The sequence below is a fragment of the Takifugu rubripes genome, chromosome 21 (genome assembly GCF_901000725.2).
Source record: "Takifugu rubripes chromosome 21, fTakRub1.2, whole genome shotgun sequence".
NCBI classification, from domain to species: Eukaryota; Metazoa; Chordata; class Actinopteri; order Tetraodontiformes; family Tetraodontidae; genus Takifugu; species Takifugu rubripes.
In genome coordinates this window covers 1281546-1294675 of record NC_042305.1, presented here as the reverse complement: position 1 = coordinate 1294675, position 13130 = coordinate 1281546, and the positions used below count along the sequence as shown (strand labels likewise).

Sequence of the window (13130 nt, the reverse complement as noted above, 5' to 3'; positions counted from 1 at the left end):
CCTCTGCTGACCCAGTGGAGGAGTGCAAAAAGCTTACAGCACCTGGTATTCCCAGGCGGTCTCCCATCCAAGTACTAACCAGGCCCGACCCTGCTTAGCTTCCGAGATCGGACGAGATCGGGCGTTCTCAGGGTGGTATGGCCGTAAGCGAGAGCAGCCGCAAGAAAATGGCCTTTTGAAGTTGATACAACTCAAACTTATTTTCTTGAAACATTTATTCTGGTGGAGGTTGTCCATTTTGCTTTGTCACAGTCCAAACGTCAATGTTGGAGCAGCCTCCAATCCATTCCCCCCAAAAAGAAAAGGCTATATAGCCTATGAGCGTCATATCATCAAATCTGCCTAGAACGGATCTTGGATGAGAGGTGAAACGTCTTCAAACAAATCAAACAAGATTCAACTCCGATAAATGAAATCAAGTTAAACGCAATGTGCCATGGCCGGGAATCGATCCCGGGCCGGTGCTGGCCAGTCGAGAATTGCTGTAACAGACAACCTGAGTGAAACCTCCTGAAGACCCCAGAGGGAGAGTTCGAATCCCGCTTTGGGCATTATCAAACGGAAGATATTTCATTGAAAAATTCACGATCATGAAAATGTTTAAAGAGCAAAGCAGTGTCTGTGAGGTTTATGAGCCACAAATGCTGCTCTCTTTAGGAGCACAGCAGTCTATTAAACTGTAGTTTGTGTCATAGCATAGTTTTATTGACAAATTCTAAATTGCAAGTCGCAGATATGAACAGGGAAATGCTACGTTATCTGCTTATTCTGTTACAAATAATGTGATGAGATAGGTGTGGAGTTAATTCAGTGAGGGATAGGCAGATGGAAATATAGTGTTGTTTAGTATGATACTTGAGTTCTTTAGATATTGTTTTCAATCCGGACTCTGCCGCCTGAGTTGGCTTTTGCGAAGACAGAAATGTTGACAATAGTGTGGCCCAAAGGTGGGAATTCCAATTTTATTTAAAACACAAACACACGTACACAGACACACACACCACGCACGGAGTGAGCCGTGCCACTTACGCCGACACGTTTGCATTTCATTTCCATTCCGTTCTGTCTTGGTTTACTCGGTTGAAGCATTTCACACACACCACTTTTTACCATAGCTTCTTATTGGAATACATTGTAGCCGACATGCACGGCATGGCCAACCGGCATTTATGTTCCAATTATTTCCACCCAAAGTAAACAACGCGCGTCATATTGCCTCACCGCGTCACCTCCCGTCTGTTTAAACGTTGCCCAAAGAATCACACTCACGCTATGGCTGTTTAAAAGCATCGAGGTTTTATTTGTTTGTCATTTATCAAAAGCACCAATAATTCAATAGCTCACCAGCAGGACATACTTCCTGGTTCGGAGGAAACCGATGGACTGCTCAATGATTGTATACATGGAGGGGTTTCGCGAGGTGCTACGGCACAATCTATTTTAGCGGGGGTGTTTTATAAGAGTAAGTTGAACATGTATTTTACTATGCACTGGGTGGTTTTGATGGTGGACATATGTTTTGTGCGTTTTACGCATATTTTATATTTTCTGTTCGGTTGTTATTTTGAGTTTGTAAATGTATTAGTTAGCGTAATAATTTTGATAATTGGTTTCACCTGTAGGAGGGCTACAGCTATATTAGCCCTGTAGTAGACCCAAGACGGGGTGGGATGTTGAGTTGGTTGGTTGTTATTTTGGAGAAAAAAAGAATTGTTGGAGAAAGAGTCAAAGTTGTGGTGTGTAAAAGTGTGCAGGGTCTGTATGTTATTGTATGGATTCAACCTGGCATCTTCTGACACCACTTTATTTTTGGAAAATAAAAATAAATTTTTGGAGTAAAGAAGCTCCCGTCTCCCTCTGTCTCCTCCACCGCCGATCATCCTTGCGACACACACACACACACGCACACACACACACACACACACACACACACACACACACACTCATAAAACATTAAATCTCAAACTATATACATAGTTCAACATTAAATCCCAAACTATGTACAGGAGTTAAATATTAAATCTAAAACGATGTACAATAGTGCAACATTAAATCTCAATGTTAGAAGTACTTAAGAAGTGAATAACATCTGGCTGGATAATTATCAGGAACAGTGGCGGCCTCTGCTGACCCAGTGGAGGAGTGCAAAAAGCTTACAGCACCTGGTATTCCCAGGCGGTCTCCCATCCAAGTACTAACCAGGCCCGACCCTGCTTAGCTTCCGAGATCGGACGAGATCGGGCGTTCTCAGGGTGGTATGGCCGTAAGCGAGAGCAGCCGCAAGAAAATGGCCTTTTGAAGTTAATACAACTCAAACTTATTTTCTTGAAACATTTATTCTGGTGGAGGTTGTCCATTTTGCTTTGTCACAGTCCAAACGTCAATGTTGGAGCAGCCTCCAATCCATTCCCCCCAAAAAGAAAAGGCTATATAGCCTATGAGCGTCATATCATCAAATCTGCCTAGAACGGATCTTGGATGAGAGGTGAAACGTCTTCAAACAAATCAAACAAGATTCAACTCCGATAAATGAAATCAAGTTAAACGCAATGTGCCATGGCCGGGAATCGATCCCGGGCCGGTGCGGGCCAGTCGAGATTTGCTGTAACAGACAACCTGATTGAAACCTCCTGAAGACCCCAGAGGGAGAGTTCGAATCCCGCTTTGGGCATTATCAAACGGAAGATATTTGATTGAAAAATTCACGATCATAAAAATGTTTAAAGAGCAAAGCAGTGTCTGTGAGGTTTATGAGCCACAAATGCTGCTCTCTTTAGGAGCACAGCAGTCTATTAAACTGTAGTTTGTGTCATAGCATAGTTTTATTGACAAATTCTAAATTGCAAGTCGCAGATATGAACAGGGAAATGCTACGTTATCTGCTTATTCTGTTACAAATATTCTGATGAGATAGGTGTGGAGTTAATTCAGTTGGGGATAGACAGATGGAATATTAGTGTTGTTAGGATGATACTTGAGTTCTTTAGATATTGTTTTCAATTCCGGACTCTGCCGCCTTGAGTTGGCTTTTGCGAAGACAGAAATGTTGACAATAGTGTGGACCAAGGTGGGAAATTCAATTTTATTTAAACACAAACACACGTACACAGACACACACACGCACGCACGGAGTGAGCCGTGCCACTTACGCCGACACGTTTGCATTTCATTTCCATTCCGTTCTGTCTTGGTTTACTCGGTTGAAGCATTTCACACACACCACCTTTTACCATAGCTTCTTATTGGAATACATTGTAGCCGACATGCACGGCATGGCCAACCGGCATTTATGTTCCAATTAGTTCCACCCAAGTAAACAACGCGCGTCATATTGCCTCACCGTGTCACCTCCCGTCTGTTTAACGTTGCCCAAAGAATCACACTCACACTATGGCTGTTTAAAAGCATCGAGGTTTATTTGTTTGTCATTTATCAAAAGCACCAATATTTCAATAGCTCACCAGCAGGACATACTTCCTGGTTCGGGGAAACCGATGGACTGTTCAATGATTGTATCCATGGAGGGGTTTCGCGAGGTGCTACGGCACAATCTATTTTAGCGGGGGTGTTTTATAAGAGTAAGATGAACATGTATTTTACTATGCACTGGGTGGTTTTGATGGTGGAAATTAGTTTTGGGCGTTTTACGCATATTTTATATTTTCTGTTCGATTGTTATTTTGAGTTTGTAAATGTATTAGTTAGCGTAATAATTTTGATAATTGGTTTCACCTGTAGGAGGGCTACAGCTATATTAGCCCTGTAGTAGACCCAAGACGGGGTGGGATGTTGAGTTGGTTGGTTGTTATTTTGGAGAAAAAAAGAATTGTTGGAGAAAGAGTCAAAGTTGTGGTGTGTAAAAGTGTGCAGGGTCTGTATGTTATTGTATGGATTCAACCTGGCATCTTCTGACACCACTTTATTTTTGGAAAATAAAAATAAATTTTTGGAGTAAAGAAGCTCCCGTCTCCCTCTGTCTCCTCCACCGCCGATCATCCTTGCGACACACACACACACACACACCACACACACACACTCATAAAACATTAAATCTCAAACTATATACATAGTTCAACATTAAATCCCAAACTATGTACAGGAGTTAAATATTAAATCTAAAACGATGTACAATAGTGCAACATTAAATCTCAATGTTAGAAGTACTTAAGAAGTGAATTACATCTGGCTGGATAATTATCAGGAACACTGGCGGCCTCTGCTGACCCAGTGGAGGAGTGCAAAAAGCTTACAGCACCTGGTATTCCCAGGCGGTCTCCCATCCAAGTACTAACCAGGCCCGACCCTGCTTAGCTTCCGAGATCGGACGAGATCGGGCGTTCTCAGGGTGGTATGGCCGTAAGCGAGAGCAGCCGCAAGAAAATGGCCTTTTGAAGTTGATACAACTCAAACTTATTTTCTTGAAACATTTATTCTGGTGGAGGTTGTCCATTTTGCTTTGTCACAGTCCAAACGTCAATGTTGGAGCAGCCTCCAATCCATTCCCCCCAAAAAGAAAAGGCTATATAGCCTATGAGCGTCATATCATCAAATCTGCCTAGAACGGATCTTGGATGAGAGGTGAAACGTCTTCAAACAAATCAAACAAGATTCAACTCCGATAAATGAAATCAAGTTAAACGCAATGTGCCATGGCCGGGAATCGATCCCGGGCCGGTGCGGGCCAGTCGAGATTTGCTGTAACAGACAACCTGATTGAAACCTCCTGAAGACCCCAGAGGGAGAGTTCGAATCCCGCTTTGGGCATTATCAAACGGAAGATATTTGATTGAAAAATTCACGATCATAAAAATGTTTAAAGAGCAAAGCAGTGTCTGTGAGGTTTATGAGCCACAAATGCTGCTCTCTTTAGGAGCACAGCAGTCTATTAAACTGTAGTTTGTGTCATAGCATAGTTTTATTGACAAATTCTAAATTGCAAGTCGCAGATATGAACAGGGAAATGCTACGTTATCTGCTTATTCTGTTACAAATAATGTGATGAGATAGGTGTGGAGTTAATTCAGTTGGGGATAGACAGATGGAATATTAGTGTTGTTAGTATGATACTTGAGTTCTTTAGATATTGTTTTCAATTCCGGACTCTGCCGCCTTGAGTTGGCTTTTGCGAAGACAGAAATGTTGACAATAGTGTGGACCAAAGTGGGAAATTCAATTTTATTTAAACACAAACACACGTACACAGACACACACACGCACGCACGGAGTGAGCCGTGCCACTTACGCCGACACGTTTGCATTTCATTTCCATTCCGTTCTGTCTTGGTTTACTCGGTTGAAGCATTTCACACACACCACTTTTACCATAGCTTCTTATTGGAATACATTGTAGCCGACATGCACGGCATGGCCAACCGGCATTTATGTTCCAATTATTTCCACCCAAGTAAACAACGCGCGTCATATTGCCTCACCGCGTCACCTCCCGTCTGTTTAACGTTGCCCAAAGAATCACACTCACGCTATGGCTGTTTAAAAGCATCGAGGTTTATTTGTTTGTCATTTATCAAAAGCACCAATATTTCAATAGCTCACCAGCAGGACATACTTCCTGGTTCGGGGAAACCGATGGACTGCTCAATGATTGTATACATGGAGGGGTTTCGCGAGGTGCTACGGCACAATCTATTTTAGCGGGGGTGTTTTATAAGAGTAAGTTGAACATGTATTTTACTATGCACTGGGTGGTTTTGATGGTGGACATATGTTTTGTGCGTTTTACGCATATTTTATATTTTCTGTTCGATTGTTATTTTGAGTTTGTAAATGTATTAGTTAGCGTAATAATTTTGATAATTGGTTTCACCTGTAGGAGGGCTACAGCTATATTAGCCCTGTAGTAGACCCCAGACGGGGTGGGATGTTGAGTTGGTTGGTTGTTATTTTGGAGAAAAAAACAATTGTTGGAGAAAGAGTCAAAGTTGTGGTGTGTAAAAGTGTGCAGGGTCTGTATGTTATTGTATGGATTCAACCTGGCATCTTCTGACACCACTTTATTTTTGGAAAATAAAAATAAATTTTTGGAGTAAAGAAGCTCCCGTCTCCCTCTGTCTCCTCCACCGCCGATCATCCTTGCGACACACACACACACGCACACACACACACACACACACACACACACACACACACACACTCATAAAACATTAAATCTCAAACTATATACATAGTTCAACATTAAATCCCAAACTATGTACAGGAGTTAAATATTAAATCTAAAACGATGTACAATAGTGCAACATTAAATCTCAATGTTAGAAGTACTTAAGAAGTGAATTACATCTGGCTGGATAATTATCAGGAACACTGGCGGCCTCTGCTGACCCAGTGGAGGAGTGCAAAAAGCTTACAGCACCTGGTATTCCCAGGCGGTCTCCCATCCAAGTACTAACCAGGCCCGACCCTGCTTAGCTTCCGAGATCGGACGAGATCGGGCGTTCTCAGGGTGGTATGGCCGTAAGCGAGAGCAGCCGCAAGAAAATGGCCTTTTGAAGTTAATACAACTCAAACTTATTTTCTTGAAACATTTATTCTGGTGGAGGTTGTCCATTTTGCTTTGTCACAGTCCAAACGTCAATGTTGGAGCAGCCTCCAATCCATTCCCCCCAAAAAGAAAAGGCTATATAGCCTATGAGCGTCATATCATCAAATCTGCCTAGAACGGATCTTGGATGAGAGGTGAAACGTCTTCAAACAAATCAAACAAGATTCAACTCCGATAAATGAAATCAAGTTAAACGCAATGTGCCATGGCCGGGAATCGATCCCGGGCCGGTGCGGGCCAGTCGAGATTTGCTGTAACAGACAACCTGATTGAAACCTCCTGAAGACCCCAGAGGGAGAGTTCGAATCCCGCTTTGGGCATTATCAAACGGAAGATATTTGATTGAAAAATTCACGATCATAAAAATGTTTAAAGAGCAAAGCAGTGTCTGTGAGGTTTATGAGCCACAAATGCTGCTCTCTTTAGGAGCACAGCAGTCTATTAAACTGTAGTTTGTGTCATAGCATAGTTTTATTGACAAATTCTAAATTGCAAGTCGCAGATATGAACAGGGAAATGCTACGTTATCTGCTTATTCTGTTACAAATAATGTGATGAGATAGGTGTGGAGTTAATTCAGTTGGGGATAGACAGATGGAATATTAGTGTTGTTAGGATGATACTTGAGTTCTTTAGATATTGTTTTCAATTCCGGACTCTGCCGCCTTGAGTTGGCTTTTGCGAAGACAGAAATGTTGACAATAGTGTGGACCAAGGTGGGAAATTCAATTTTATTTAAACACAAACACACGTACACAGACACACACACGCACGGAGTGAGCCGTGCCACTTACGCCGACACGTTTGCATTTCATTTCCATTCCGTTCTGTCTTGGTTTACTCGGTTGAAGCATTTCACACACACCACCTTTTACCATAGCTTCTTATTGGAATACATTGTAGCCGACATGCACGGCATGGCCAACCGGCATTTATGTTCCAATTAGTTCCACCCAAGTAAACAACGCGCGTCATATTGCCTCACCGTGTCACCTCGCGTCTGTTTAACGTTGCCCAAAGAATCACACTCACACTATGGCTGTTTAAAAGCATCGAGGTTTATTTGTTTGTCATTTATCAAAAGCACCAATATTTCAATAGCTCACCAGCAGGACATACTTCCTGGTTCGGGGAAACCGATGGACTGTTCAATGATTGTATCCATGGAGGGGTTTCGCGAGGTGCTACGGCACAATCTATTTTAGCGGGGGTGTTTTATAAGAGTAAGATGAACATGTATTTTACTATGCACTGGGTGGTTTTGATGGTGGAAATTAGTTTTGGGCGTTTTACGCATATTTTATATTTTCTGTTCGGTTGTTATTTTGAGTTTGTAAATGTATTAGTTAGCGTAATAATTTTGATAATTGGTTTCACCTGTAGGAGGGCTACAGCTATATTAGCCCTGTAGTAGACCCAAGACGGGGTGGGATGTTGAGTTGGTTGGTTGTTATTTTGGAGAAAAAAAGAATTGTTGGAGAAAGAGTCAAAGTTGTGCTGTGTAAAAGTGTGCAGGGTCTGTATGTTATTGTATGGATTCAACCTGGCATCTTCTGACACCACTTTATTTTTGGAAAATAAAAATAAATTTTTGGAGTAAAGAAGCTCCCGTCTCCCTCTGTCTCCTCCACCGCCGATCATCCTTGCGACACACACACACACACACACACACACCCCACACACACACTCATAAAACATTAAATCTCAAACTATATACATAGTTCAACATTAAATCCCAAACTATGTACAGGAGTTAAATATTAAATCTAAAACGATGTACAATAGTGCAACATTAAATCTCAATGTTAGAAGTACTTAAGAAGTGAATTACATCTGGCTGGATAATTATCAGGAACACTGGCGGCCTCTGCTGACCCAGTGGAGGAGTGCAAAAAGCTTACAGCACCTGGTATTCCCAGGCGGTCTCCCATCCAAGTACTAACCAGGCCCGACCCTGCTTAGCTTCCGAGATCGGACGAGATCGGGCGTTCTCAGGGTGGTATGGCCGTAAGCGAGAGCAGCCGCAAGAAAATGGCCTTTTGAAGTTAATACAACTCAAACTTATTTTCTTGAAACATTTATTCTGGTGGAGGTTGTCCATTTTGCTTTGTCACAGTCCAAACGTCAATGTTGGAGCAGCCTCCAATCCATTCCCCCCAAAAAGAAAAGGCTATATAGCCTATGAGCGTCATATCATCAAATCTGCCTAGAACGGATCTTGGATGAGAGGTGAAACGTCTTCAAACAAATCAAACAAGATTCAACTCCGATAAATGAAATCAAGTTAAACGCAATGTGCCATGGCCGGGAATCGATCCCGGGCCGGTGCGGGCCAGTCGAGATTTGCTGTAACAGACAACCTGATTGAAACCTCCTGAAGACCCCAGAGGGAGAGTTCGAATCCCGCTTTGGGCATTATCAAACGGAAGATATTTGATTGAAAAATTCACGATCATGAAAATGTTTAAAGAGCAAAGCAGTGTCTGTGAGGTTTATGAGCCACAAATGCTGCTCTCTTTAGGAGCACAGCAGTCTATTAAACTGTAGTTTGTGTCATAGCATAGTTTTATTGACAAATTCTAAATTGCAAGTCGCAGATATGAACAGGGAAATGCTACGTTATCTGCTTATTCTGTTACAAATAATGTGATGAGATAGGTGTGGAGTTAATTCAGTTGGGGATAGACAGATGGAATATTAGTGTTGTTAGTATGATACTTGAGTTCTTTAGATATTGTTTTCAATTCCGGACTCTGCCGCCTTGAGTTGGCTTTTGCGAAGACAGAAATGTTGACAATAGTGTGGACCAAAGTGGGAAATTCAATTTTATTTAAACACAAACACACGTACACAGACACACACACGCACGCACGGAGTGAGCCGTGCCACTTACGCCGACACGTTTGCATTTCATTTCCATTCCGTTCTGTCTTGGTTTACTCGGTTGAAGCATTTCACACACACCACTTTTTACCATAGCTTCTTATTGGAATACATTGTAGCCGACATGCACGGCATGGCCAACCGGCATTTATGTTACAATTATTTCCACCCAAGTAAACAACGCGCGTCATATTGCCTCACCGCGTCACCTCCCGTCTGTTTAACGTTGCCCAAAGAATCACACTCACGCTATGGCTGTTTAAAAGCATCGAGGTTTATTTGTTTGTCATTTATCAAAAGCACCAATATTTCAATAGCTCACCAGCAGGACATACTTCCTGGTTCGGGGAAACCGATGGACTGCTCAATGATTGTATACATGGAGGGGTTTCGCGAGGTGCTACGGCACAATCTATTTTAGCGGGGGTGTTTTATAAGAGTAAGTTGAACATGTATTTTACTATGCACTGGGTGGTTTTGATGGTGGACATTTGTTTTGGGCGTTTTACGCATATTTTATATTTTCTGTTCGGTTGTTATTTTGAGTTTGTAAATGTATTAGTTAGCGTAATAATTTTGATAATTGGTTTCACCTGTAGGAGGGCTACAGCTATATTAGCCCTGTAGTAGACCCCAGACGGGGTGGGATGTTGAGTTGGTTGGTTGTTATTTTGGAGAAAAAAACAATTGTTGGAGAAAGAGTCAAAGTTGTGGTGTGTAAAAGTGTGCAGGGTCTGTATGTTATTGTATGGATTCAACCTGGCATCTTCTGACACCACTTTATTTTTGGAAAATAAAAATAAATTTTTGGAGTAAAGAAGCTCCCGTCTCCCTCTGTCTCCTCCACCGCCGATCATCCTTGCGACACACACACACACACACACACACACACACACACACACACACACACACACACACACACACACACACACACTCATAAAACATTAAATCTCAAACTATATACATAGTTCAACATTAAATCCCAAACTATGTACAGGAGTTAAATATTAAATCTAAAACGATGTACAATAGTGCAACATTAAATCTCAATGTTAGAAGTACTTAAGAAGTGAATTACATCTGGCTGGATAATTATCAGGAACACTGGCGGCCTCTGCTGACCCAGTGGAGGAGTGCAAAAAGCTTACAGCACCTGGTATTCCCAGGCGGTCACCCATCCAAGTACTAACCAGGCCCGACCCTGCTTAGCTTCCGAGATCGGACGAGATCGGGCGTTCTCAGGGTGGTATGGCCGTAAGCGAGAGCAGCCGCAAGAAAATGGCCTTTTGAAGTTAATACAACTCAAACTTATTTTCTTGAAACATTTATTCTGGTGGAGGTTGTCCATTTTGCTTTGTCACAGTCCAAACGTCAATGTTGGAGCAGCCTCCAATCCATTCCCCCCAAAAAGAAAAGGCTATATAGCCTATGAGCGTCATATCATCAAATCTGCCTAGAACGGATCTTGGATGAGAGGTGAAACGTCTTCAAACAAATCAAACAAGATTCAACTCCGATAAATGAAATCAAGTTAAACGCAATGTGCCATGGCCGGGAATCGATCCCGGGCCGGTGCGGGCCAGTCGAGATTTGCTGTAACAGACAACCTGATTGAAACCTCCTGAAGACCCCAGAGGGAGAGTTCGAATCCCGCTTTGGGCATTATCAAACGGAAGATATTTGATTGAAAAATTCACGATCCTAAAAATGTTTAAAGAGTGTGGTGTTATGTGTTTAATAGAAGGACAACTACATTACCCAGCATGCTCGGTAGCATACTCTAGCACAGCTAATGGCAAAGTTTGAAGAATACTTTGTACCAAGACAAAATGTGACCTTCGAGAGGTACAAGTTTTTTACACACGACCAAAATCAGGAGTACCTTTTGAACAGTACCTGGCAGAGCTTCACACGCTAAGCAAAACGTGCGAATTTGACACTCTTAGAGACTCACTAGTGAGAGATAGAATTGTTTGTGGGACAATGGACAATGCACTTCGAGAAAGACTGCTGAGAGAAACAGGACTTACATTGGATAAGTGTGTCAGTATGTGTAGCGCAGCAGAAACTACAAGAGCCCAAGCAAAAGAGCTGCGGAGAGGTGAAACATCGGTGCATGCCATTCACAAAGAACAAAGAAAGAAGATAACATCTGCCAAACAAAAAGAGAAATCTAAGGAGTTTAAATGTGGTAAATGTGGAGGCACTCACAAGCCTAAATCCTGCCCTGCATTTGGAAAGATTTGTAACAACTGTGGAAAAAACAATCACCATGCTAAATGCTGCAGAGCGGCTTCAAGACAGAAAGTCCACACAGTTGAAGAAGAGGAGGATGATGAGTTCATAGTGAACATGGTGCAGTCTAGTGCAACTGAGAAAGAGGAATGGATTGTGCCAATACAACTCAACCAGACAATAATACCTTTCAAGCTAGATACAGGTGCTCATGTAAATCTGATATCCTTAGAAGATTACAAAAAACTGACAGTAAAGAGCAAAATTCATCCGGTAAAAACAAAAGTGAGTGGCTATACCGGAGAACGTGTTCCTGTGAAAGGTGGTTGTATTGCAACCTTCAAACACCAATGTCGACAGATAAGAGCACAACTACTGGTTGTGGATATGAGTGTACAACCAATCCTGAGTCTCAGTACTTGCATAAAGCTCAATCTGGTCAAAAGAGTGTTTGTAGTGACATCATCAGATACTGCAAATACTCAGGAATCACTTATGGAGGAATATAAAGACTGTTTTGAAGGACTTGGATGCCTGCCTGGTCGACATAAGATACGTGTGGATAAAAGTGTGACTCCTGTTGTGCATCCTTGCAGAAAAATTCCATTTGCTCTGCGAGAAAAACTAAAAGATGAACTGGTGCGCATGGAAAAACTGGGAGTCATCAAGAAAATTGATGAGCCAACGGAATGTGTCAGCTCGCTTGTCGTTCTGCAAAAGAAAACAGGTGCCCTGAGAACGTGCCTAGATCCAAGGGATCTAAATAAAGCAATCAAAAGAGAACACTTCAAGTTACCAACCAGAGAAGAAATCATGGCACAATTTGCTGGAGCTAAATGGTTCAGTAAATTAGATGCTTCGTCAGGCTTCTGGCAGATGAGACTTGACGAGGAGAGTTCCCGCCTGTGCACATTCAACACTCCAGAGGGAAGGTACAGATTTCTTCGTCTGCCATATGGTATCTTGTCGGCACCTGAGGTCTATCATAAGACTATTCACATGATTTTTGAGCACATTCCTGGAGTTGAGACAATGATGGATGACATCATCGTTTGGGGCTCAACTCGAGAAGAACACGACAGAAGACTGAGACAAGTGCTGGACAAGACAAGGGAGGTGAATCTGAAACTTAACAAAGACAAATGTGAGTTCGGAGTCAAATCACTTACCTTTGTGGGAGATGTTGTGAGTGAAGAGGGGGTGAAGCCCGACCCGAGAACAACTCAGCTATTAACAACATGGAGAGACCAACTAACAAAGATGAGGTCAGAAGGTTCCTGGGGATGGTCACCTACCTAGCCAAATTTGTCCCACAACTGTCAACACAGTCAGCACCTCTCAGGAGTCTGCTTGAGCAAAAGATTGAATGGGTCTGGTCTCACGAGCAAGAACAGTGTTTCCTAAAACTGAAAGAAATTCTGACACAGGCACCTGTGTTGAGGTTCTACGACCC

At 42.4% G+C, this 13130-nt stretch overlaps 6 non-coding genes across 6 annotated transcripts; all 6 read right to left on the bottom strand.

Moving 5' to 3' along the window:
* Nucleotides 1–30: 30 nt before the first annotated feature.
* On the bottom strand, nucleotides 31–149 carry LOC115247768 (5S ribosomal RNA). Its single transcript, XR_003886866.1, has one exon. It is a non-coding gene; the product is annotated as a 5S ribosomal RNA (ribosomal RNA).
* Nucleotides 150–2150: 2001 nt separating this feature from the next.
* Nucleotides 2151–2269, bottom strand: LOC115247767 (5S ribosomal RNA). Its single transcript, XR_003886865.1, has one exon. It is a non-coding gene; the product is annotated as a 5S ribosomal RNA (ribosomal RNA).
* A 1974-nt stretch (nucleotides 2270–4243) lies between these two features.
* Nucleotides 4244–4362, bottom strand: LOC115247766 (5S ribosomal RNA). The gene has a single exon (XR_003886864.1). It is a non-coding gene; the product is annotated as a 5S ribosomal RNA (ribosomal RNA).
* A 1996-nt stretch (nucleotides 4363–6358) lies between these two features.
* Nucleotides 6359–6477, bottom strand: LOC115247764 (5S ribosomal RNA). Its single transcript, XR_003886862.1, has one exon. It is a non-coding gene; the product is annotated as a 5S ribosomal RNA (ribosomal RNA).
* Nucleotides 6478–8453: 1976 nt separating this feature from the next.
* Nucleotides 8454–8572, bottom strand: LOC115247763 (5S ribosomal RNA). Its single transcript, XR_003886861.1, has one exon. It is a non-coding gene; the product is annotated as a 5S ribosomal RNA (ribosomal RNA).
* Nucleotides 8573–10583: 2011 nt separating this feature from the next.
* Nucleotides 10584–10702, bottom strand: LOC115247721 (5S ribosomal RNA). Its single transcript, XR_003886824.1, has one exon. It is a non-coding gene; the product is annotated as a 5S ribosomal RNA (ribosomal RNA).
* Between the last annotated feature and the right edge of the window lie 2428 nt (nucleotides 10703–13130).